General features: G+C 42.9%; 1 pseudogene; it reads right to left on the bottom strand.

The window, feature by feature from the left end:
• Positions 1-3,296: 3,296 nt before the first annotated feature.
• LOC130143465 (ankyrin repeat domain-containing protein 26-like) overlaps positions 3,297-24,706 on the bottom strand; it is a 70,238-nt pseudogene continuing 48,828 nt past the window's right edge.

Raw genomic sequence — 24,706 nt, 5'->3', positions numbered from 1 at the left:
CACATTTCAAGCTACTATTTGGCAATATTCTAACAAGTGTAACAAACAGTGCCATCTAAGTAAGATTCCTAACAAACTTGGCAGGCAGGTTGTTCAAAAAGACCATACTCAAGTGCAGCAATAAAAAACTCCCTGTACTTTGATTCTTTCCTGCCCACTAACAGGGAAAAGGGGAAAAAAACCAACAAAACACCACAGCTCATTTCTGTAAATCACATTCAACTGTAGTCACTTTGAGAAAAAAATATTACTTACCATAAAAATTGCTACCATTTTCGCAAATGCAGTAACAGCAATATGTTTTTCATCTCTTAGCCACAGTATTATTTGGTTTACTTTTTTTTTATCCTGACTTCCCCCTTGCAGTCAGTATGCCTAACTATTTAAGTTCTTGCTTGTAAAGCTATATGTAACTCTACAGTTCCTGTTAACCTTTTAATCTGGATTACTAACAAAGAAAAAAAGATAAAATTGAGTTTCATGGAAGTCTGTAAGAAAGAAGCTGCTTGCGTAAGACAACAGCCTTTGAGCAGTAGGAGTCACGGATTGTTCAAGCTCAATGAGTATGTCTGGGGGAAAGTAAGAGGTAGAGAACAATACAAAGCAAACCCAAACAGTTTTGAGGCTGCCCAAAGCCAAAACCACACCAAGAAAAGCAGCAAACTACTGCAAACAGTTTTGCTTTCCCGTTTGCTTAATTTTACACAACTTAATTTGCTCTGAAAATGTTGATTTGAAACTAAAAATACCAAAATTAGCTTTGAAGAATTCTAGTCTTGAAAATAAAATGGAGAATGAAAAAATATTCTTGTTCCTTTTTTGTCCAAAAGCACTTGCTGCAGCCAACACATAACTATAAAAAATTGCCAGACAATACATCTTTGATTAATAAATCACTTTAAAAAACCCAACACAACGGACAGCTCTGGTGATAGTCTCTCATTGAGCAGAGCAGCTTTACCAATGAAAAATATGTTCTGGCAAAACACACCGCTGCCTTCCCCCCAGCTGCTATGTAAAAGTCAAACCCATTCTGGTACCCTTACGTAGCTAAAAGATACACAAGCAGGTATCATAAACGGGAGTAGTAAATTAACTGTGTAAATCTTTCCTTCTCTCAGCTAAAATCTGGTTTATGTTCAAGAATTATTTTATCATTTTCAGAGTCACAGAAGTATTTCAGCTACTATAACTGAGAATTCTAGCAATAGACGGTTCTCCTGAGTTTTCCAATGGAGTATTCAGTGGTATGTAGGTCAAGCTGTCCTACCAACTGCATGAGCTCAAAGTTTTCCTCTCTCCACCCCTCCCGAGATTTTTTTTTTCGTGGAATCTTTGTATTGCAACAGAAAGCAGAGAACGACCCAAGGTTTCTCTTCAAGAAAATACAATAACCTGATCTTTTCCCCTTTCATTAATCCCCACTGGTTATGACTGAGGTAACCGTGATTTTTCTTCGCATCCAATCATAAGACTGTGTGATCAAACACGGCAGACAGGTCAAGTTCATGGTTCTATTATCACAGAGATGGTCAATATGAAAATGATGAACTTCAGCAGGAAGGTGTCGGTTTATAGAGAAAAAAAGAAATGAGTTACCAGATTTTCACGTTTGTATTTCAAGAATGTAGTGTTTCATGGCTGTCACAGACAATACAAGCAGCTGCAGCTCACCCATCCCTCATTCAGCAAGGGCTTACCCATTTCTAGTGCCTGTGCTGGAACATCAAAAAGGAGAAGACAGCTGCCCTGTCTCCGATTTGTCCTTTATGTTTATTGCATTAATGAATTGTTTTCAAGGCTTTTCTAAACTGTTCCCTCTGCAGAGCATCAGTGGAACGGAGTGGCAGCGATCAGCAATGAATCATAAGCAAATGCCTGGATGTTTCAGGAGTCAGGCCTTGCTGGGTAGACATACTAGTGCTGCAGCAGCACTACTCAACCACTGCTCTGCCAATGAGAAACTGAAAAACTAATGTTTTGTAGCCACAATTCAACGTGGTATTTTGAAGACAGCAAAACCTGGGAAACTCCTGACACATTTGCTCATGAGGAAAAAGCAACTGGCATAATAAGGTTTTCTGAAACAGAGTTGTTTATTCCATACAACTGACTGCAAAGATCTGCAACCTGCTTGTAGCTACTGACCCCAAAGGGTTTCTAATGTACCTGAGCAAAGAAATCAAGAAACACGCTTGCTTTCTCCTTTGGAAAGAGATCAGGAAGTTCCTGAACCTGAACTTGACTGTTAGGGCACAAGCCAGAGAAAGCCTTGCTAAAGCCAAGGTAAGCAGCACGCACTGCTCTTCCTCTGTCCACTCAGTTACTCACACATCGCTAGAAAGGTACCAGGTTAGTGCGGCATGATTTCACCCTGTGCAAACCCATGCTGACTCCTCCCTACCGACTTCTTGTCCCCAATCTTTGGAAACGGCTTCCAGAGTACGTGCTCCGCCACCTTCCCAGGCAGCACGGTGAGGCTGCAGTTCCCAGCTCCTCGGGCTTGCCCTTCTTGAAGATGGGACAGACATTCCCTGTCTTCCAGGCCTCAGAGCCTCCCCTAAGTGCCATGCCCTCTCCTGCTTCATCAGGAGTGTCCCCACAGTGACACTGGGGATGGACTTTCGAGCGCAGGAATTGCCTGGCCTTCTCTGTACCCCCCTCACGCCTCATCATAACTGCCATCAATGCCGGTTCTGGCAGATGCCAACACCGAATTTCTGCTCTGCTGCTCCACCAGCCAAGAGCTCTCCCCTCTCACTAAGAGCTGGCAGCAGAGAGCGGTGAAGAAACTTGAGCACAGGCCACGTCTGAGTTTATCACAGTGACTGACAACACAACGTGAACGTCAACATGTTCTGTCCCTGCTTCCTCTGTGGAGAGACACTAGAAAGCAGCAAAAGCTGAACTTCTCTTTGACCACTCTGGTGCAGGCTGGAGAAGTTTCTTTACACCTTTTTCCTTTGCAGGGGATCAAAACCTGTGCGATTTCCCAGCGTTCCACGGCCACCAGAAGCTCACCTGCTACCTTCTGCCCAAACCACAAGGAGGACTGCTCTAAAATACAGGGAAAGTCTGGGAACTGATCACGAGTACCCCAACACCAGCCTGGGGTCTTAACACAGTTGTGGAAAAGGACATACACACATGCTGGCCTTTTGCCTGGCCTCCAGGACAGGCTGAAGGTGCAGCGGCGAACAGAGCTGAAAGGAGCAGAGCGCTCTGGAGAGCTGTACGGTTAGGGAAAGGGGTAGAAAGCGATGTCAAGAAGGGGAACGATAAAACAAAGACATATATTAGATGACAAAGTTTATTAAATTTCAAGCTGAAACAGAATACCTGGAATTAAATACAGTATATTAACTTCACAAATATGTATTCATATAAAGAGGAACAGCGTCACAGCAACATTCATTGCTTTCCTCACTGCCTGTTAACTCAGGTCCTTGAATTAGTGGGTAAAACCCCCAGATTTTTCCAGTCTTAATTGATCTCGGGACAACCATTCTTCCTTTCCCAGAACTGGGACTTTGTTCTGTCATCTTCTGATCACTGCTGACTTCTGTGCACAGGAAATGACAACGCAGATCTTCAGTAACAGGTAACTCCCTGAAATAAGTAAACCTGCTTCTTTTATTGACACAAATGTCCCAGAACACTGGCTACCATCTGGGCTACCGCCACCGTATCGTCAGCTGCTAGCAGCAACAAAAAGATTGGCTGCCCTATCATACAAGGTTTGGAAAGTACTGAGGAGACTGGAAGTTAGTATTTTAACATTCATTTTTCCCGCACATGAAGTGTTTCAGGTACAGCGCAGCTGCCGATGTAGTAACTGGGAACGTCTACAGCTGCAGCGGCCTTTAACACAAACCCCAAGATGAATACCGTGAGGGGCCACGGGCACAAACGGAAACACGGAGGGTTGGGGCTGAACGTCAGGAAATGCCTCTTTCCGATCAGGGTGGCTGGGCACTGGCACAGGCTGCCCATGGAGGCTCCATCCTGGGAGATACTCAAAAGCCAGCATGGTCCTGGGCAACCAGCTCTGGGCGGCCTTCCCTGAGCAGGGGAGCTAGAACGGATGACCTCCAGAGGTCCCTTCCAACCTCACCCGTTCTGTGGTCCTGTGATCCAAAACAAACATACCAAACCCACCACGTAACTCTCTCTGCACTGCTACACACTCACAGTAATGTTAAACCTAAGGCGCATAAGGTGACAGCAACGTAAAGTGCCCCGTCCTCCAGCATGACCACTGGTAAAGATTTCACTTTATCGGCAGAAGCAGTCACGGCATCTGGACTGAAGCAGCAGGCTCAAATCACATCAAATGATGTCCTAAGCATTAAAGTAACACTGGAAACATTAAAAACACATAGGGTGAAAGGATTAAGCAGAACAAAGGGAATGCTTTTGTTAAAACACAGAACATCAGTGGAGAAAAAATAATGCTTCTACGTTAACAAGAAACATTTTGACAATTCTGTCACGCTCAAGAATCAAGGTGAGTCATTCTGCTAGTCCGACAAAAATAGGTGTGCTTCTTGTGGCGAGTGCAAAATAAAACACCTATGCATCAATAAACCAACAGGCAAGTGCAATGTGCTTGACATCCATTTAATAGACTTAGAATTCACATTCGGACTGCAATAAACACATTTTCCCATCTGAACTGTGGGATGAGAAACTATAGACGCACTATGTAAACAAAATGATTTCCAGAGCTTTTTTCCCAGCATTTTGTTCAAATCAGGTAATTTTTGGTTAAAACATCGCGGTGCTCCTGTACTGCCCTGCAAAGGGGATCCTGTCAACGTGGATACTTTCTGAAGATCCGTCAGAAGATACCATGGGAGAAGCTCCAGCAGATCCAGCTTCAAGTTCAGCAGTGGCTAGGGAGAAGAGAAACAACATTCCGGTGTTGCTTTTACACTAGACAGGGCCAAATCAGTCACTATGAAAACATCATGGATAACTGGAGAGACCACAGTCCAGAAAGAGATTTAAAAACTTCCAAGGGGACATAACAATCAAAGGGCTAGGCACAAAGGAAGAAACAATCTTTTTCCACATTTGCCTACCAGCCAACAGTATTTCTAAAGCCAGTGACAGAAATTCTATAGGCTACACATTGAACATCTTCAGGGAACCCACAAATGACTCCTGCTTGCACCAGTGCTAAACTGAGCCCCCCTGCAGACCTCACGAACCTCCAGTATCTGTTTTCCTTGAATGTTCAAAGCAGTGATTTATTGGAACTCTGCTCCTAAAAACCAGCTTCTGCCTTCTCTGTGACAAACTTAAAAAGAATCCGCCGGTGAAAACGCAAACACCTTTGCAATGCAGTCAGGCCAGGACAAGTCTCCTAGCCTGGCACTTTCTTTGAGGGGCGTCTTTGTAACTCACCCTGGCAAAACCCTCTTTCCTCCACAAAAACACATACTCAACGAAAGCAAGCCCACCTTTCCTGTTCTTCTCCAGCCACATTTTTCCGACAAGGTCCTGAAACCAAACGCACTCTATGACACCTAGCAGATGCACAGTCAGGTTCAAAATGCACACGGATGAAATGCAACGGCTTTGTGTCCATTCGGACACACGGAACGAGCTGTGAAGCTACAGCTGAACACTCTCTGTATTACCAAAAGCATGCAGGAACAGAAGGAAATTCTCGCAGGGGCTACCTGCTTTGAAATAGCACCAGTCACTGCAAAGCAAAGCAGTGACTCTGGAGGAACGACTACCCTGAAACAGGTGGAATTCCTCTTTCGACACCTGGCCTCATATTATAGAGCATGTTTCATGCTATGTGTTAAAAGCATTCAACTCATCTGATGTTTGCCTAAGTGCTACTAAATGATCTTTTCCCAAAGAAAGGGTATCTTTCATCACTGATTATATTTTTCTTGCTTATTCAAAAAAGACTGCAACATATAAGCTACAAATACAAGCAACGGACAAGAAACAGCAAAAATCCAGACCCAACAGCAGAGAATGGGCGCGGTATGATGTAGTGCGGAATGCAACCGACGCACATGGAAGAAGCAGTGATGGCTGAAGTCTATAAACGTCTTCTCTCAGGGCTTCTTTTACGTTTGATGTTTGTGCTCAAGGATTCACTCTAGAAAAACGTGACTTCAGCTTAAGCCAAGTGCACCCGTGTAGAGGAAGTGGGTTAGTTTTCTCTGCACTTGTCTTTTTCAGGCAACTGCATAACATTCTACACAATCTTTTGGTAAGCAGGAAATTTTCACATTCAAGTCTAAACTGGAAAGCTAGCAGAAAAACCTCCCTGTGCTTAGCACAGGAACTTGACAGCTTTCAAGCCATTACATTCAGGAGTTAGGAACACTCCTCTTTTTCCTTAAAAATGCCCCTAACAGTGACACATTACCTTGTTTAAGTTCTTTAGCGATTCTTTCATCTAGTTCCTGCCGTACCTAGAATTATACAGAAAATATAGTTAATATTTTAACAGTCACATTTTTCTAATATTAAACTTCTAAAACATTCTTAAAATCCACACATAATGAGAGAAAACCTAAAAATATAATTCCAAGTAGACACACCTTGGTTTGGGGTTTGATTTTTCTCGAAGAGAAACTTTTGGTCAGTCGGGCTGCAGCTGCCTCATTGCTCAGCAACGTTAACAAAACAATTTGTAACTCGCCAGCTGGATTATTACTGGGCATTTAACAAAATACACAGGAAGAAAGCAAGAAAGCCTAGCGCAGTTATAGCAGTGAAGGTACGGCTGAAGTTTATCATCAAACACACAAACAGGATGTCAGCTACATGCCGAGATATGTACAAATGCCACCCACAGGGACAAATCAGCCAGTTGAGGCTGGCTTCTGCAACTTCACAGAGAGAAGAGCTGCACCAGCAGCTGCTGCAGGATTGACATACACCATTTGTACAGAAAAAAGCGTGTGCCAATATTCTTCTTTTCTCCACCTTAAGATGGGAAATTGAAAGAGCTCCTACAGATGACGCCAAAACTTCTTTATTGTTATTGCAAATACCACGACACACATTTATAAAAATATAAAAGCACACACAATTTTTTCTTGCAAACTGTGTACTAAGAAAAACAACCGCAGCTACAGCTTCTACGCAGCGAGTGCTGTGGGGTTTATTATGTAGCTGGAATCAGCCTGGATCACTGCAAAGGAGCACTTACGCCTCTTCTCCCCTAGAAAGTGGGTATTGTTACCAATTAAGTTATTCTCACTTATGATTCTGCCTTCAGAAGCCTTCACAAGAAGGAATCACATCTCCTAATTTAAGAGTCACAGTCCAAGCGCTATACGCTGTTGTTTACGTTTGATGGTACTTGCTACTCCTACATTTTTTCCATCAAATTTGTGACACACAGAAGTGAATTTCCAAACACGTATCATACAGCTTCCAGGGCTACGACGGCCATGAAGATGCTGCAGGGCTTGGACCTTGTGAGCTATATGCAGAGGCTGAGAGCTGCAACTGTTTCTTTGCTGGAGAACAGGAAAGCTCAGGGGGACCTTATCTATGTGTATAAGTACCTGGTGGGGGGAGTACAGAAGATGGAGCCAGACTCTTCTCAGCGGTGCCAAGCAAAAGAACAAGAGGAATAGGCACAAATCCAGATAGAGGAAATTTTAACACAAGGATTTTTATAATTATTATTTTTTAAAAAATTGTAAGCATGGACAGCCACTGGAACAAGTTGCTCAGAAAAGGTTGTGGAGGGTCCATCCTTGGAGATGTACACCACCTGGCTGGACAGAACAGTGAGAAACCTGCTACGGCTGACCCTGCTTTGAGCAGGGGTGAGGTCGGACTAGATCATCTCTAGAGGCCCCTTTCCACCCTCACTCCTTCTGTGACTCTCTTGATTTTAGTACTGAATTCCTGGGGGAAGGAGCATTTATTTTATGAAATGAGCAGACCCACCTAGCAGCATAACAACAACAACAAGAACGGAAACACTGCACAGGGTACTCAACAGGACAGAGAGAGCAAGAGCCTCAGGAAGGAAACCACTCTGCTTACCCTCACAAGAGCAGCAGTAACAGGCAGTAACTGCAAGGGTCAGAGGAGCGGGGCTGTAAACCAGCGAAGCGGAGGGAAGGGCTCTCTCTCCAGGAACACAGGGAAAGCTGGGACCAAATTCACCGGATCCTGCAGGAGAAGCACCACTCTGTGATACTTCATTGAAATACTCTGTGCCAACAGAGCTGCATGAACAATGGAAAAGGACCCCCCAAATCTCTAATTGTTTTCAAGCAGGTACGAGCAGAAGCAAAATTCCGGGGAGAAAGGACCCCCTAACTCCTGAGACGAGACACAGGTAACAGAGAAAAGCAGGAAAACTAATGCCTAGACCAAAATACGGCCCAAACCCAGGACCAAGCCCAAGCAAAGTCGTAGTACTTAGTGGTGTTAGAAGAAACCACTTTCCCTGGTTTCCTGAGTCTTCACAATGACTAGAAGGTCCACAGGACCCTCCGCAACATGTACAAATCAATCAAGAGAAGAAAAAGGTCTTGTTTTCCTCTTATTCATTCCATCAACGTCTTTGTGATTCTCATCCATGTCTGAGGGAAGAGAAATAGGTGGAAATAAAGCCAACACACTGATTTCTGAAAAGGGGATGAATGAAGAGCCAGGCAAAATACACCTCCGAGGACCTTAACTTGCCTCCACTTTTCTCCTTCCCCCCAAACCCCTGGGAAAGGCATCACAGCTGAGTGTCCCAAACCTCCTGAGCAGGTACTTCTCACCTCACTGCACATCTCTTCAGGCGGTAACACACCAGGTGTTCATTTGCAGCAGGCACCTTCTCAACAGTTCTTTTTCAGAAAGTGGTGTTGACTTACTACTTATCCACACAGGCTGCTTTAGCACAGAGTAAGCTGGATCCTGTAAGACTCCGTGAAATGATGCTCCGAGTCTGGAGTACCAGTACTGTTCTGAAGTTGAGTTCCTAGACACAACTGCTGCGACCACCAAGAACTTTTTGTATATCAGAAGTGGCAAGGACGGTAAACCAGCCTACTCCTAGAGCTCAAAGTTCCATTATAACAGATTAAATCCATAGACTATCATCTCACAGACGGTTAACTACCACCGAAGCCCTTGCACTACAAATACATAAAGCAGAGAAGTCCCCTGCAGCAGTCATTCTTTCACTTGGACAAACTAAAGTTCAAAATATGCGCAGTGTTAGGAAAATGTGAATACATCAGTAAGTTTTAATCAAAACCTAACAGCGTAAACAGACAACATTTCCAGTATAAAATACCATCCCAACATTAAACAATGCTGGCTGCAAACCTTGCCATGTATCTGGCTGCAGAGAAGAGAGAGGGACAGATTTTTGATGAAGGAGCTGAAGAAGAAAGAAAAATGGCCTTATGTTCACAGGTCTTCAGTGAGAAACAAGAACGTGGCCTACATGTAAATGAAGCAAGTAAAAAAGCTAACAACAAAGACTGCTACAAGAGTGCAGAAAGCCAAATCAGAAATGGAACAGAAATTGAAAGATGAAGAGGAAGCAGACATTTCCCTTCCCACATTAAACTGGTTTCATTTATCCACTGATTCACCCTGGTTGCAGAGTTCACTGTTCTTGTCTGTCAAGACACGCACGTTCATTTTCACCAGCCTTTGGCACAGCTGTTAGGATTTAAGCTTGACATTTGTTAAACCTAACAGCAGGACTCCAGTCCCAAAACCTCCTTGCAGCACTTGCAGGAGACATTCCTTGCCTTAGGCTATGGACTAAGGGAGCAGGTCTGAAATGCTGAATTGCTAGTTGCTACAGTCACTGTCTAATGACATGCACAGAATTTGTCAAGTACTTGTAATTTATTCCACATTACTGAAGCTCTAATACAAATAAAAAACACCAAAAAAACCCGAAGACATTTGCATGGGATTGGGATTCTACTGGTTAATAAGCTTGTGCCAATATGAACTTTTTTCTATTTTTAAAGATCCTTTTGCACTTCAAGGTTATTCATTTCTGTAGCGTATATATTTGATAAAGGGGAAGGGGCTATACTGGAATGGAACACATTTCTTTATGCTCTTTTAAGAATAACACGCTCATTTTTTGCTGAACTTGTGATATTACCATCTTCAACATGTACGGCTCTATGTGTAATCACTGATAGTCATGCCTCATGTTTAGGAAAACGGTGCAATCTTTCAAGCCTTTAAACACCAAATTCCTTAGTTAAGTCTAAAGAAGAAACTGTGTCCACTTGCTAGTGGAGCACTCCTTCCTCTTGTCAGCATCATTTACCAGTGTTTTTTCCAACAGCTGCAGGACCAATGATCACCATCATTTTGAATAAGAGCAGTGTGAACTATTTTCACCTCTTTGCCCCTGAAGCTATTTCAAAGCTTGTGCACAAACGAAATTTACACAAACATCTTCCTCTTCAGAATGGCTGGCATGTTCCCTACTTCCAATAGCCTTTCTCACCTTGAGGAAGCTACTACAAGGAACACCAAATCTGCAGAGAGCTTTGACTAAAAAAAGTAGTGCAAAAGGACTGCCTGAGGCACACTGCAATTTCAGCTTCTTAACTCCCTGTCATTTAGAGCTTCAGTGGCAGAAACATTTGTCATCTCCAGCCAAGGCAGCACTGCGCATCCTGAATTTAAAGGCAAGGCAAATTCTGTAGAAGGGAACCAGGTTAGTGGGAAAACAAAGCTGAGGCATAACTGAAGTAAACAGTGAAGTGAAGAAAAGGCTTAGAGTCAGAGAAATTCTTCTGCTTTGAAACAGTCTGGTGAACAGACAGAATACCAGGCAGCACAACCAGCAAAGCATTTCAAAGTAGACTAACACTATAATCTCTGATTTCTTCCCTCATGCTCCAACTTGCCTCCTGAATGGCACGGGACTCCTGCGGAAATGACAGCACAGACTGTGCATCTGGTGATTTTGCATTTGGAAACTGATTGAGATTTGCCACCCATTATTGTATGCAGAGGAATACATGCAGTTTTTCCCTTTTGTTACTTCCTGACTTCAAAGTCTTATGTTGCAATTCAATCCTCTTTTCTCAGATGCATGTTATGCACATGACATACTGCACCCGACTGAGAACAATTAAGCCCGCAGTTCTAAGCGAAATACTCGCCTAGTCCTCTAGCAACTACTGCACCTCTGAGAACTCAGTTCCTTTCTTCTGAAGGACTCCAGAGAAGATCAGGTTTTAAGACTTCCCTGAATACACTGAACGTCAGGTGACTCGAGGCTACAAGCAGTGACACTACAATTAGTCTCAGTCGTTCCCTAACTGGTGATTACAGGAAGAAATACCATAAAAAGATGTGCAGCTGGATTTAGTAACAGGGAGGTTATTTTTTTTTTCCTGTTTCTTCTTCAAAAAAAGAATCCACAACTGTTAAACCCTTTTCTTTTAAACTAGGACAGCTTTTTTCCTAGAAGTGGGATGGTTTCCTCCTTTGCCTTTTTCTTCTTGTAACATCTCGCTCCCATCTCTCTCTCTTTTTTCCCTGCCCTCACTTGCTCCCTGTCCCTCTTGTTCCCTTGTCCTGGCTTTCTTCTTACTTCAGTTTTGCAGTGGATCCCTGAATTTCGCCTCCTTTCTGCTGCTTGCGTGCAGAATAATCCCTGCAGGTGGTACAGTACTAATTGCCTCCCACGTTCTTTAGGTAGTGTTATGTCCACCCCTCTGACACAAAAACCACATTCACAACGATACAGAAAAGTTCATCTCTTAACTGCCGCTGCTACGCACTACCTACACACTGCTTTGTCTATTTTTGTTTTGTTGTTTGGTTTGGTTTTTTCTTTTTCTTAAACCAGGTGCAGTATGTAGACACGTTATTTTAAATGGATTCTTTCCAATGTAGGTGGGACCACTGAACCAGGGTAAGGCTTAAAGGTGACCAAATGCTTCTCACATCCATTCAACAACAGAATGTGCGAGGGACAGACACTGACTGAACAGGCAAGCTTGCCCATGCCTCAGTCCTATGCTAGGTGGGAAACCGATTACAACTACTGACATCTGTTTCCAAGTCTCATGATATCACGTTTACCATTCTGTGAGGGATGTGCTATCATGCTGACTGCTAATTACAGGGCATATTTTGACCAGAGGTATTGCAGAGGTTGCAGCTTTTTACCAAATTAGAAAGCTCTGTAGACTTCCTGAGGAGCAGTTACATATAACACCACATAGCAGGACCCACAAAATCAAATGCCTCCGAGGCACAGCATTCGTCCCGCACTCAAGTGAGAAGTAACGTGCCCTGTTCATACCATCCTAGTTTTGAAGCATCCCTTTGTTGGTATTGTACTAAAACCAGTTCCGGTGAAGAAACTGCTAGCATGAACATCAGTGAAGGAGGAAAAGGTGTCTCAAACAAAGAAGTCTGATGGGATTTTGCACTCATCATAAAGATAGCTGTTTTAAAAAAGGTCATCCACAGAATGGCTTGGGTTGGAAGGGACCTTAAAGATCATCCAGTTCCAGCCCCCCTGCCATGGGCAGGGACACCTTCCACTAGACCGGGTTGCTCCAAGCCCCACCCAGCCTGGCCTTGAGCACTGCCAGGGATGGGGCATCCGCATTAAATTTTACTGAAGAGCTTATTTGGGAGCTTCCTATGCCACAGTATTCTTCATCACAGTTTCTCTTGCAAAAGAGAACTTGCAAACAAAACCTGTTACGCAGTTCATCATTTAGAACTCAGTATTTTTTGGTCTTTGAGCGCTTCTGGAAATTTTATAACCCTAATGACCAGAAGTCTTCATTTCTACCACCTAGTTGTATACTGGTTTGATGAGCAATTTGGTTTAGCATATTAGAGCATATGGTTTGGAACTAGAAATGGATTCTAACTTTAGACTGAAAAGCACAACCTTGCTTACAGATACTCTTCAACACTAGTTGAGAACAGTATTTAAAAACGCTTACCTTAGCCACATAGGCTTCAACTCTGTTTCTTGATGGTAACGTATTCACGGTCGGGGTTAGGAAGCTTCCTCCTAGATTTAGACTTCTATTCAGTGCCGGATTGTTGCTAATATGTCCCAGTTCAGTTGAATACAGAACTGGACCACTGACAGCGCTGCTTGCAATTAAAGGTTTGCTTCCATGGCACTCCTGAAGGAGCTTAGCGTTGGCTTCTGCTCATCTCTCATTAGCTCTGAAACATTCAGAAGCATACAAAGAATTATCTTTGGTAATAACACTTCCGCAAAGTTACCCTCCAGGTCTTTGACTATTATCTGACTTCTGAAAGTGGAAGGGATTAAGAGAGTTCAAAAAAAATGTCCATAATTTGATCTGAGGTTTTTTGAAGAGCCTATTTCTAGGTAGCCACACTACCTGCAGGAAGCAGCAAGAGTTAACCAATTCTTTGGACTTCTCAGCATTAAGGCCTCAAAGCAGTCTGTGCACACCGTGTGTTTACATAGCTCTTCCTGAAAGGTACATCACCGGCGTAAGAACTCTGGGCTTCCCTTCCTTTCCCAAAGCAAGCTGAAACCTATGACATGCGGCTAAAATGGAAGCCAAAAGATTTTTGTTGTTCTTCTTCATAGCACCAAATGCCGTTCTCTGAAGGGCCTATCCTTATTCAAGCAGTAAAGGACATGACATTCTCTTTTCTGCCGTACTTAGAATAAGAAGAGGAGATTAGAGACTGGCAAAAAGGCTGCCTGTTAAAACAAACTCAACTTCAAAAATATCCTATTAATGCCCATGATCGGTGGTGTTACTGCTGGAACACTGAAGAGAAACGAAGATAGTGCCAATGAACAGGGGGGAGCCTTAAGGTACTTTCATCACAAATATGCTCTCTTATGCATAATGCTGACCAGATGTAGAAAAGGTATTTAACGAAGAAAACTGCTTGAGGAAAAAGTAGTATCTTATTATCACGCCAAAAATGCATGGACTTACCCTTCCAGTTTATTTCCTAGGCACCTTCCATTTTTAACTTCCTCCAGATACAGGTCTTTGTACTTTTCCGCTTCTGCCTGTACAGATTCTTTTTGAAAAATACTGTCTCGTTGGGTATTTTTTATCCTGTCCAATTCACGTTCGAGGTCTCCAATTCTGTGTTCTAGCTGGCTTGTCAGCAAAGCATGACGACTGGCCCTGATTTGTTCTAATCTGTCCTGGGAGGCTGCCTGCATCTGAAGTAGATACACACTTTCAACCACCGCAAAGAAAAAGAGAACTCCCCTCGCCAGTCAATTGCACGTACCCAATTTCAAGGGCCCAGCTCTATTCAGCGAGGCAACTGTGCCTCCTCACTGCCATCAGCGACCAGGGCAGAACCCTGGAACTACCACACTAAATGATTCTTTTCATTCAGAAAGAACCCCCATCTTAGCACTATTCTTCATCAAAGCTACTGATGGAAGAACACAACCTCTGTAGGACAGGGCATAGCATTCCTCAAAGAAATTATGGAGATGCCGCACCCCCAGCCCCCACCCTGCAGCTTTGGTGACTTCTTTTCTGAGCGTTGCCCCTTGTGCAATGACTAAGGAAGATGTGTATGCCTGGCTGTGACAACTCTAAGTTGCAATACCCATTCAAGGATAAACAATGAGAACAAGACCAGTGGACAGTGACACCCCTCCAAGAACTGCAAAATGAAATTCTACCTTGGCAAGTTTTTGATTCAGGGCCTGCAGGCACACTGCACGCACATGAAAGCGTCTTGCCCAACCATATTCCCTTCTCCCACTGCCCTTCAGGAAAAACAGAAGTACAGCGTAACACATGGAATCAGGCACCACCCCCCGCCCCTATAAATGACAACCAAAACAGAAGTCTATAACAGACACACATAAGAAATGAACTTACCTGCAAAATCAGATTGACTTCTTGCCGTTTTTGTCTTATTTCTTGTTCAGCTCACTCTTCCACCTCTCTTTTGGATTGTTCTATTTGGCTGCGATCCACCATGTTAGTCTCCATATGGTGTTTGAGATTAGCCACCTCTTCTTTCAGCTGGCTTTTGCTCTTCTCCAGTTTTTCATGGTTCCCACGCATGGTGGACAACTCCTCTCGCAAATCATGATTTTGTGCTTCTAGCTGCATGCCTTTTTTAGGCTCTATCTCCAGCTGCTGGGAAAGTTCATCAACCTGTAGACAGGAAAGGGGAAAAAAACAGGGAACTCAGAGGGATCTAAAATTAGTCAAATCTGTGAAAATTGGTAAAGGAGTTGGCCATCAAGACTATTTATCACAAAAGTGAAACCAGGCTCTTCTTTTAAAACAAGAACAGCTTTCACATAATTTCTGACAGCATTCCTCAGGTTCCCATCCTTCCTCAGTTCTGCAGTGGGTCACGGACCGAGAGGTACCAAACCAGCGGCATGACACCCGCAGGGCTAGGCTGAAAAGCACTAGGGCTATTCTTCTGCGAGATGTTCATACGATCATAGGAAATCAAACACACCCATACCCAGTTACATCACAGCCACATTCTGGTTTCATCAGAAAAAGAACCATGTGTCACGCTTCAGAGGAACTGTCACATGCTGTCACACGGTCAAAGCTTTGTCACAGAACTGACAAGGCAAGAAACGGGTACCCTTCTCTTCCATTACGCTAAAAGATCTGGAAGTAGCAGTTCAGAACACCGCTTTTGCAGCAGTGGTGGCAGAAGACAGTCTCTTTAGGTCAAAGCTGCAGTTTGTTTTCAAAAGATTTCCAGGAAATATCAGACTTCCCATAGGTCCCAATGGTCAACTACAGCTCTATCCCCTTCTTTCCCCCTCCAGAAGCATCCATCGTCTATACCTATTAACCATAAAACATGATATCCCATCATCTTTTATTTTTAAAAAAGTGGGGGAAACCAGCAGAGTCAACACTTGAAAGTCTCTAAAATACGTAGAAACTTTACACTTATTTAAAATTGCCCAAACGTAATTCCATTCCCTGTCATTCAAAATAACTCTTCCAACAGGAACACAAATATGCTGCTAACCTGTGAACTAAAAATGAGCCACTGTCAAGGCAGTTGACTCGTTCTACAATAATATCTTCTAAAAAGGAGCATAACTTTGAAACACAGCTATCTCAGTAATGAGCGGAGAAGCAGCTAAAAGGTCACATGCTACCGAACGGCCAGAGCAATGCAGGAGCGGGCTGGAAACTAGGACCATGCGCGGCAATCGGTTAGCTGAGGGGAATGTGCTCGAGCTTGTCTAGACAACAATTAACATGATGAGGCATGTTTGCAGAGCACAGGGGAGTGGGAGACGGATGGCGCCAAGGAAAGGTAACACCTTGCTGTTAATTGCTGGTAGTTAACCACCAATCAGGGATTGCCTAGTATGCAAGGCTTAGCTTCAAGAACCAATCTGTTTCAAACGTGCAGCTTCTGAAAGTGTATAAAAACTCGTGCTTCTGTACAATAAATTGACATTTGCTTGCATCAAGCTGCGTCCCGTCTCTTCATTCGCCGCAGAGCAACCTCAAAACCATTTGTGGGTCTCTAAGACCAGGAAAGACGGACTGAGTCAGCTACTAGTAAGCAACAAGTTACAGGGTTTCTTCCGCACCACCTCACACTGCATTGTGCCCTGGGAAGCAAAGACACCATTCCGAAAAGCAAACCCCCACCTGCCTCCTGCTCAACTCGTGCCCGAGACAGGCTTCAGGGGGTGACCTTGGGCAAGGCCAACTGCACAGAGCTGTTCCGAGTGATGGTGGCGTTACTCCCCTCTCTTCCGAGAGGGAATGCATCCGTCGGAGCCCGACGATGCTGCCACGGCCTCAAGCTGCAGCCAGGCCTGTGCTGGGCCTTCACTGCTCTCAGCCCTGACCCTCACCCATGGACGTGACGGCCCAGTAGGACTGCAGACCTGCCCATCCCTATGGACCGGCCTGGTGATCTGCACTCTTGGCGCACTCTGCTTACTGTCCCCAGAACTCTTCTGCTCTTCTTGGTGAGGGCCTGTGGGGCTGATCCCTGGCCTGTGTGGTCACAGACCCTGCCAGCCTTGCTGTGGCTCTTGCTTTGCCCTTCCTCTGCAGGACAGCCTACCCCTGATGTGCCCTCGCAGATACTGCTGTGTACGTAACACTTCCGTCTTTACCCCTAAGAGCTACATCAGTATTACAGTCGCCTACTACTGTGACCATAGAAGGAACATCAAAAAACAGCCAAATAATTTCAGAAATACAGCCAAGAAAAAAAGTCAACAATATGAAAAGAAGTATAAAGAAAGAACAAAGGTTTCACAAGAAAAAACACCACAATAACCCAAACAAAGCAAAGCTCACCTTTGTTCTTAATCTGCCAATTTCATTGACCACTTCAGAATACCTGTTCTTCACTTCTCCCTGCAAATTAAGCTGGGACAGTCCCCCTCTCTCCTCATACACCCTTAGTTCCTTCGTAGCTCTGCTCAGCAGCCTCTTCAACCTGCACAGCAAACTAGTCATGAAAACAATGAAGCAAAGGAACAAAACTGGACTTTTTCACATACTCTCATGTAAACAGCACAGACACAGCTTGCTTCATCTTTAACGTGCTTGACACACTAGGAATTACCAGGAAAAACCAGTATTCCTGTGCCACATACACTTGGAGAGTCCAGATTTCACCTGAAAAGAGGAATGAAAGACTCCCTTTTTCCCAGGAGAACTGCAGGGCAACCTGCACCTGCAGTTGTTTTGGCAGCTAGTGAAAACTAGGGGCTGGTGTACAGAAGTACCTTGCAAGAACTAACACGAGGCCGGCATCTGCTCACAGTTAGGTACACCTATTTTTACACTAAAGTTTAATAAAACATGACTTCTACGCAGGGATACCTCTTCACCACGCTAAAAAGCCGTCCCTCTTACAGTCTTTCTGCAGATCGAGGTTTCTTTTCATTTCTTGGGCCAGACGTAGTTCAGCTGGGCGTTTCAACTCTACCAGCTTCTTCACTTCCTTTCTTTCACTCTCGCACTTTCAAAAGAGAAAAGAAAGATTTATCACACACACAGAGCACAGGAAAAATACCTACGTACAGTCTGTGCATCTAGCGCTCTCCACAGAGAAGCTGCCGGACGTCTCTATCCGTTAGCCACGTTCCACAGAATGCCATGGGACGGAATTCCTGAGGATATTCCATCCCTTCAGGTTTCACATCAAACAGACTAATACGTAACTACAGAAACAGATGCCCTCGCTGAAGCAAAGGCCATCCTCTTCTAGACATAACAGGTGGAAAAGATGCTGGAGAACACTTTTGGCAGTGCCTCTGCTCATAGTAGGGATTACGTAGGTATGCACTTCATGGGAGAACATGGATCCATCCAAAGCTTTCATGGGATCTTCCAGCAACCAGCAGGCAGGGGCTTGTGGAGGAATCTGATCTTTTGGAGTTCTTCAACATTTTATTCCCCTCGGCCATTACCTCCACCTCTTCTGTGTGGCCATTTACTTAGCCACATGCTGGTTTTCCTCCTCTTGGTGTTTTCTCAGCCACACCAGAGGAGAGCTGGCAGCTGTTTTGACTTTGTACTTCCATTTTCCCTCTACAGAAAAGGAGAAAAGGGGAAGGCTGTCCCTTGGCAACTGGCAGGCGCTGCTTGTTTCCCAAGCACTCGTTCATTTACCCAGCATTCCTTCAGTATGTTTTTCGGCAAGGCTTTTAAGCTCCCGCTACGCTGAAAACATACAGCAGCTCCTCCACACACGCACTGGAAACATCAAGCATTTTAAACCTGCCCAGAAACCAAGGGGTCAGAAGATGACCACACAAAATCCAAGGAAGAACTGGGAACTGTGGCCTTGCTCGATGTGCTCAACTGATAGCAAACCACACTGGGAACTCTTCCCAACAGAGCCACTCCAGAACTTACACAAGGATACCCATCTAGCTTTTATTTGCTTCCTCCATGACCCCCAAACGATAAGGTACTCGCAGCCTGAATGGCAGGGATAACAGAAAACAATGATATGTAAGAACCTGACCAGAAGGTGCATGTGGTTCTCCTGGGTATTGGCTCGGTGCCTGGAGAATTTTCTGGGCTCACCTGTTGCAACAGTTCAGCCTTCTCCTCGTCCAGCTGAGCAACGCGCTCTTCAAGGTGGGATCTTGACTTCAAGTGCTCCTCCCACGTGCTGTGCAAGTCCTTGGATGTCAGAGCCAGCATGTTCTGCTTCTGCGTCTGTGAAAGCAACAGTGGCAGAAGAAAAAGTAAGGTGGCCGGAAAAGACAAGAGCGCAGGAGAATGCAGTAACTTACACAGAAACAGGCCTAAGCTCTCCTCCACCCATCCAAGACCTATGGCCAAGGTTGGCGTGGAGTGTAAAACACACCTTAGGAACCATAACCAAGAACAGCAGCTGGAGCTGGTGGGAAGAAGGAATACTCTAGAAGCGACAGGATGAGGTTACAACTTTGGGGGATAAGATGACATGCACACACACACAGAATCACCCTACAGCTTTCCTGCAAAGCTCCTCTGGTTCCCTCTATACTTCAGTTTTCGTAAGAACACTGCAAAAGGTGGTGCAAAAGGACAACATTCGCTCCTGCTTTCAACAGCTACGCTCAGATTTATTCATATAGTTACAGACATTAACTACCTTAGTTTTCACCTTTTTTTCCAACTCCTTTTGCAAGCGCAGCTTGTCTCTCTCCAGGTCACTGTGGTAGCGCATAGTAACTTCAAGTGAAGCTTCTGGCATAGATTGCTTTTTAAGTGCAGCAGCAAGCTCCTGCTGCAGTTGTCCAAACATGCCCTAACGAAACAGTTAAATTAGCATGAAGAAAGTTCTAAGAACATGAAATACGCCTTTAACTTATTTTGTTATACGGTTAGACCTGTCTAGATTGAACCCAAAAGTATGAAATTTTGCCTGCCACCAGCAGGCATCTGCACAGATGATGACCTCTCGTCATCTTTCTCAGCTGAGCACCTTTGACTATCAGCAGCTGTTCATGAGGATTCCTGTTTCCTAACACATAAAAAAGGCTCAGGTATTGTTCTTCCTTGAACAATACACAGGAACACACTGCAATCGGGTATTTTTTGCCTAACAAAACCCAAAGAAATCTGTTGTGATCTAAGTTGCAGTTTGACTGCAAATATTACTCCGGTGACTGAAGGCAGGACTTTGTGTTAGATTGTTCTTTCTTCTGTTTCTTCACTATACAAATACAATTAAATGAATACAAATATCTGAAAGCTCCTTTGAGATACACTTTAAGGGTATGTTGAATCACATCCTCTTGTAGTCTTCTTACTCAGCTCGTTTTAGAAATACTGATAGATTAGGTTTACAAAAATCTGGATAGCTCATATATATATATAGCTATATACATATACACACACACACTCTCTCACATGATCTTCAAAAGGAACCCATTATTTTGGTAGTAAGAATACAAAGCAAGTCACAGTTTACAATGATTGACAGTACTGCTGGAGTGTGGCTACACATCATAAAAGAGAAAGCTTAAGGTCACCGTCTGACATGAACTTTGAGGAACAGGCAGGCCCCTCAGAACCCTCAAAACACATACAGAAATCAACAGCTGGACATTACTAATACTCTTCAATCTTGATAGCAGCTTACAGAGAACCTCTTTTTTCCCCTCTATAGAAGCTTCATATAAATCTATCCCCAACCACTTCACTTCTCTGTATCTTCATTTCTCAGCCCTCGTGTATTGGATGGTTCCTCCTTTTATACCACTCTCATTCATGTCATCTGTGCAATACTTACATCAAAACCATCAAATACTTTAGACTATTCTATAGGGCATAACATGGACTAAGGAAAATAGATGGAAAAAAGTTCTAGAGAAGAATCACCTTTCTTGATCAAAGCTTAGACTTGGATACCTTTTTTCTGTTCTCTGCTTAGATCTGAGGACTAATATCCCCGTTGCCAAAACTTTCCGCAATTCCGAGGGAAACATAACAAACCAGAACAAATGAGTATTCTTTGGTCCCATGCATGTAACTTACACCGGATACATTGGAGGAACAAACTAATTTCAAGAACGGACAAACTTTAAATTGTTCTTTCTACGCATATACTTTACCTGTCTTTCTACTACGTCAGTCTCGTATTTAAAGACTTGTTCCCTTAAATCAGTACGCTTGGCATTTAAATCCTTGTTTCGCTCTTCTATTAGATAAACTTGCTTTTCTGTATCAGCTCTAAGTTTGTTGAAAATGTCATTAAAACGCTCCTGCCCATAATCCGCTATTTTTTCTTTCATGATCCTCTTGTTCTGCATCTCTTCCCATTGCTGATGGAGTAAGAAGGTTTTCACTCTGGAGCTGGGCCAATCGCTCCTGCAGGGACTCCTGTTTTATTACAAGTTTGCTTACTGGATCTTTCTCAAGTTGTCGAGCATGATCGCATTCCTTTGCCCGACACTGGCCTTGACTTAATTCTTTTTTGTCATTTCTAAAAGCAAAGCTTTTTCTCTGAGCATTTGCTTCAACTGGTGAAGCTCATTTTCTAGCCTATTAGCTTTGCTTTTAGCTTTACACAGCTGCAGAGACAAGCTCTTGTTGGTTTCTTGCACGTCAGAGAGGTCACGATGGAGCTCGACTTGCAAGCAAAGGCATTCATCACGTTCTCTGGGAAATCTTCGTTCAGCATTGCTTTCTGATGACAAATGAAGTTCAAGTTCTTGAACTGCAGCGTTCAGGGAGGAACGCAATGATTCAATTTCTGTCTCTAGTCTGTCTTTGCTTTTGTTTGTCTGCTCAAGTTTGGAAGTCAGCACTGCAGATTCTCTCTTTACTAAGTCCAGCTCTGCGTTGAACTGAAAAAACATTTGTCTTAATGCTTCCTTGTGCAGTTTAAGTTCCTTTTTGAGAGCTTCATTTTTTTCTTTCAAGGTCTCATTTTCCTTTAAATATTTTCCTTGTTCCTCCTGGTGCCTAAGTCTTACTTGAGTGAGTTCTAGCCTTAGCATAGCAATCTCATCTTGTAGTAACTGATTCTTGTACAACAGATCCTGTTCTCTATCAGTGCTGGATTCCTGAATGACAGGGAAAATGAATAAAGAGCCAATTGGGAAATGAATCTACAAAAAACCTGCAGCAATAAACTGCATTTTAACATTTCTAGTACCGAAGCATGACTTCGAAGATGAAGTTTCAGGCAATAAGCTACTCTGTGAACCCATGCACATGTACAACGTACGTACCCAACGGAAGTGCAACATAGCCTTAAAACCTAAATGAACATCCCAAATATACAGTTACGGTTTTTTCCCCCCTTAAACCAGCAACCAAAGCTTTTAAAATGACAGCGCTTTCTTGTATGTGCATGCCTTTATAATACTGCCTTTAAGGTTGAATTAGTTGTGCTACAGATCTGGTAAAAACAAGGCCAGAAAGGGTATTTTCCTTCTCAAATGTCTTCTGAACACTTATCCTTTTGTATTACTGAACGTTAGCTATAAGACTCAATCACCCCCGGAATGCAATAGTCCTGTATATTTCCTCTTTATTGTATGTATAACTTTTTCCCACTTAAACACATTCACCCTACATTTATTGGGCAGCACAGCCAAGAACAAAAAGGCTTCAAGGCACTGCACATTCTTTAGGAAATTCAGTAAACTCTTTTCAAGATCTTTTTTAATACAGTGTTTATGATTGCTTTTTCTCCTCCAGTTACTCTAACTCTTACAGAGAGTTGAATTCATTGCTGAGAGTCGATCATAAAATTTTAGTTATGTGGAGGTGGCAAAGAAAGGCATACTTGAAGTAAGTTCAATAAGGGAATAACTAATTAAAAAATAAAAGCAATGGAAACACAAACACTGTCAAACAACTTTCTTCCTGGTCAACCTTGCCATAGGTAGCTAGGTGTTTCACTGCTAGAAAGCCTAAAAAGCGATGACAAAATGTCTATGAAATGGAAAATAACAGATAGGTTAAGAAACGGTGTAAATAGTGTCTTCTATTAGCTTCCGACTTGCACAAGTAATTCAGGTACATACAGGAGTGATGCTGCTTTCCAGAACTTTTAGACATAAGAGAAAACAAGAAAGGTATTTACCCAGATAAGTTACACTGGTAAACAGTAAATAAACATCAAGAAACAGAAAAAGTTATGTAAGATTTATTATGACTTTAAAACAAACATGGTGAAATGTAATTTATTAGAAAAAAAATCTGCTTACCTCTGATTTTTTTCCGATAGATCTTCTTGTCTCTTCTTCTAGTTCCTTTTGTCTCCCAAGGTGGTTGTTCAAAATTCCTTCTTGAAGGGCTCTGGCCCTCTTTTCCTGAGAGCGCTGTCTCTGTGTTTCATCACGTTCCTCTTCAACCTGCAGTAATACAATAAAACTGCTTGCATCTTAAGAAAAAACAGAGCTAGCAATACATCTTCCCATTCTCCCTTGCATACTTGAAAACATTTTTGATTCCCCACCGTTATGATAATCCACCTATAAATAAATAAATTTAAATTTTCTTATGAAAATTTAAGAAGGCGAAATACAGGATGTTTTGTAGTAATTCAAAAAAAGGTCAGGCTTTGCCTGAAATACAAATGAAACCTAAATTTTGAAAAAGGAAAAAGGGAATAATAAACTGCAAAGCAAAAAAAAAAAAACAACCACCCAATTGTGAACCAACTGTACTCTACTGTCCTCAAAATTTGACAACTGTTATCCAACGCCTCTTCCGTGAACAAAGCGCCTCCTTCTCTAGGCATACTGGAATACAATTGAAAAGAAGCAGAAAATAAGACAAAGAGTTTAATTCATTATTTAATAGACCTGTTTCAAGAGCTTTCTCAGTGTTCTTAACTCCATTTCTAAATTCCTAGACTGTAACTCAAGTTTCTGTTTCTCCTCCATCTCTTTACAACATTGATCTTCTTTCCTTCGGAGGTCTTCTCTCCTTTTCTCACACAGCACTTCTACTCTGAGCCTCTTTTCTTCTTCTTGTTTCAAAGAAGATCTGGGATTTAACGGAGTATTTGAGAAACAAAAGCACTGATATAAAAGTAGATATTCCACATGATGAACTTGCAGAGACAACTCAAACCATAAAAAATGTTAAACGTTTTCAGAGTTCATATTTTTACTGTACTTTTCAACTTTTTAAAGAATTCTAACTTCATGCCATTGTGCATGGTATCAGTTGTACAAGATACAGAAAAAAAACTTTGAGTGATTTATCAGTTATTTGTAAGTTTGTATAGGGAAACACACACCAGTGTGCACACTTCTATAATAAAATTTAAAAAATCCATCTTCATATTACAGCCATTTTGCTGAAAAAGGAGTTTGTTGTCTCATCAGATCAAAGCATCGTAAACTTTTACTATGGTTAGTATACATTTTCTTAGTATACTGAGCATTGCCTACACATTACGGATTCAGTGACCAGAAGCAATACTGGTGAATCAGCACGCCACTTACCTATGGCAGACCCAACAATTTTTCAGCAAGCCTTCTGTAAGTCTAAAACAACTGCTGACCACAGGCAGAACAAGCAGCTTCTGTTTACTCCAGAAGGATGTCAGTGTTCAAAACCAGATTCAGAAATGCATGGGGTTTAAGCTGAATACGATTAAAAACAGTTTTAAACCCCAGTCGGATCTACCTCTGGGAGAAACTACAGCAATTTCATTTTGAAGCTGACTTACAAGGAAAGCCTTATGGAAGGTCAGCTTCTTTACCAACTGAAACAATCAGCAATAAGCACTGGCATGGTAAAAA

The sequence above is a fragment of the Falco biarmicus genome, unplaced genomic scaffold (genome assembly GCF_023638135.1).
Source record: "Falco biarmicus isolate bFalBia1 unplaced genomic scaffold, bFalBia1.pri scaffold_30, whole genome shotgun sequence".
Classification (NCBI taxonomy): domain Eukaryota; kingdom Metazoa; phylum Chordata; class Aves; order Falconiformes; family Falconidae; genus Falco; species Falco biarmicus.
Note: the sequence above shows the minus strand (reverse complement) of the source record. Positions and strands in the feature narration are given on the sequence as shown.